Source organism: Poromitra crassiceps (genome assembly GCF_964638095.1).
Source record: "Poromitra crassiceps genome assembly, chromosome: 29".
Taxonomy (NCBI): domain Eukaryota; kingdom Metazoa; phylum Chordata; class Actinopteri; order Beryciformes; family Melamphaidae; genus Poromitra; species Poromitra crassiceps.
Genome location: NC_139641.1, coordinates 8,027,819 through 8,030,159, shown reverse-complemented (window position 1 = coordinate 8,030,159; position 2,341 = coordinate 8,027,819). Strand labels below are relative to the sequence as shown.

The 2,341-nt window shown below is 42.6% G+C and overlaps 1 pseudogene across 1 annotated transcript in view; it reads left to right on the top strand.

Annotated features, from left to right (window-relative positions):
- Positions 1–1,798: 1,798 nt before the first annotated feature.
- The window catches only part of LOC310799949 (ectonucleoside triphosphate diphosphohydrolase 3-like), a 13,327-nt pseudogene continuing 12,784 nt past the window's right edge, over positions 1,799–2,341 (top strand). The window contains exon 1 of the transcript in view: positions 1,799–1,933. The product of the transcript in view is annotated as an ectonucleoside triphosphate diphosphohydrolase 3-like (transcript). The remainder of the gene's footprint in view (positions 1,934–2,341) is intronic.

Genomic DNA, 2,341 nt, shown 5'->3' with positions numbered 1-2,341 from the left:
CAGCTGATCCCTCATATAGAGCTCAACAGTGACCGCCCACTTTTCCCACCATTCAAAATAAAAATCAAATTCTTTATTCCCCTACCAACCCCCCATGCTGACTCTGATTACATTTTAAAAACTGTGACAGTTCACACAACTTTAACACCACATGCATATATTATACACCAAACTCTTGAGCTACTTCTGCTCTCAAAATAGAAGCGATGTGATGTATAGTTTTTGAGGTATTAACGTTTGTTTGGCACAAGTCATACTAATAACTGCCGCGGGGTTCCTCATTTCCGGGTGGCAAGTGACGTCACGCTGATTCATCCTATGTGACCGGTGCACTACTTGCACTAACTCAAATTCCTCGTTTGTAATCCAACTACTGTGGCTATTAAAATGAATCTTGAATCTTGAAACCACATTTTTGGAGCAGCTTGCTTCCTTAATGTGATTTCCTGTTGAAACAGGATATTGGGACATGACATAACGCAGCGAAGGATTCTTCAAAAGTGTCAACCAATGGGATGTTAGGTGGGAGGGGCAGATGGGCAGAATTGTAAGTCTGTGATTGATTGGTTGGCTGTGGAAAAAGTAATGTGATATAAACATACAAGGGGAAAAAACACTTTTTTTTGGCAGAAATTGTCAAATGGGTGTATTAGACATAAGAAGAAGTCGAATTTTTCATTTTAAAACTCACTTTCTTAGAAGAATCTTAACACTGTCGGGTGACCTCATGGCATTATCTTTGCTTGGGAAGACAATAACATTACATAGCACTAACTTGCCTAGCTGTACTAAAAGCTGAGTACTCCCAGTATAGCCACTCTGCGTTTTGATAAGTGCTATTATTGCTCATCTCGCCGTATAGAATTCTTCATCATCACTTTTGGGACACACACACATACACACACACACACACACACACACACACACACACACACACACAGGGCCGTAGCCAGGGATTTCGGGCCCCATGAAAGGATATCACATTGGGCCCACAGATGCCACCGTCCGAAGGGCGGCGGCGGAAAATGTTGGCCATTTGAAGCCCAATTTAGAGGAATATCTCATTTTAAATCAGAGAGTTCCCCAAACTTTTGAGTAGCCAGTCAGATTGAAAAAGTAGCCGGATCATGTTCACGGCGTTTGTTCCAGTGGTCCTTTTCCCAATTAATAAACAAACCTCAAATATGTATCGATGAGTCAGTGTGACAATCTCCCTGCAGGGCTTGACATTTGCTTTTTTGGCCACGTGCCAATATGGCTGCTAGAAGTTACCAGCCAATTAGAATTTCCACTAGCCAAAATGTTTTTCTAGAAATAAACCAGAATATGAGTGGGTTCATTTAAGCACAAGTATCAGTAAGTGGCCCGGGATGATCAAAGCCTGTGTTGAGGGTCACACGAACAAAAATGCACTCTTGAAGTTAATTATTTACATTTTTTACTTCAATGTAGAACAGTCATTTCTTACACATGAGATTACTTTTAGCCTTTTAGTCATAAAGATTATTGAAAGATATTCCATATTCCAGACTGAAATGTTATAACAGAAGTAGAGTATTGGCCAGAATGACATGAACATTTGGACACTTATTCAGCGGGTATCTTGTATGTTGCGTTCAGGTGCACTGTAAAAAAAGAAGGGGGGGGGCGGATGCCCTGTCAGTCAAGGGCCCTTGGAATCGTCCACACTTTACCCCCCCTGGCTACGGCCCTGACACACACACACACACACACACACACACACACACACACTCCTTTTCTCACTTCTCTTTCGATCCATCTCCCCCCCTCTCAGGACATGGCCTCCAAGCGGGAGCGGGGCTGCAGGTGTCGCACGGCGGCCGTGCTGCTGCTCCTCCTGGCCAGCATCGCTGCCATCATCACCGTCGCCGTCATCCAGGACAGCTGGAAATCTCACTATTACACAGAAGAGGTGAGCAGCACTATGCACACACACACACACACACACACACACACACACACACACACACACACACACACACACACACACATAGACCAGTGGTTCTCAAAGTGGGGTCTGAGCAGGCCCGGTTTTACAGGGGTGCAAAAGCACGCATTGCACCCTTATTTTAATTGTCTGCATGCTCAGTTGAAAAGATAAAAAAAAAAAAATAATAATAATAAATGCTGCAGCTGCACACTTACTGTTTAAACTTGAATTATAATTGTTGTTTTTCTTTGTTCTTTGATGTGAATTTATGGCTTTTTGGCACCTACATGTAACCTTTTAAGGTTGCGATAATTGTATTATCATTATAGGGTCCAAATATTTCAGTAAAGCACTTGAAACACTTGAAATATTCTTGCTTGGCTGGTATCA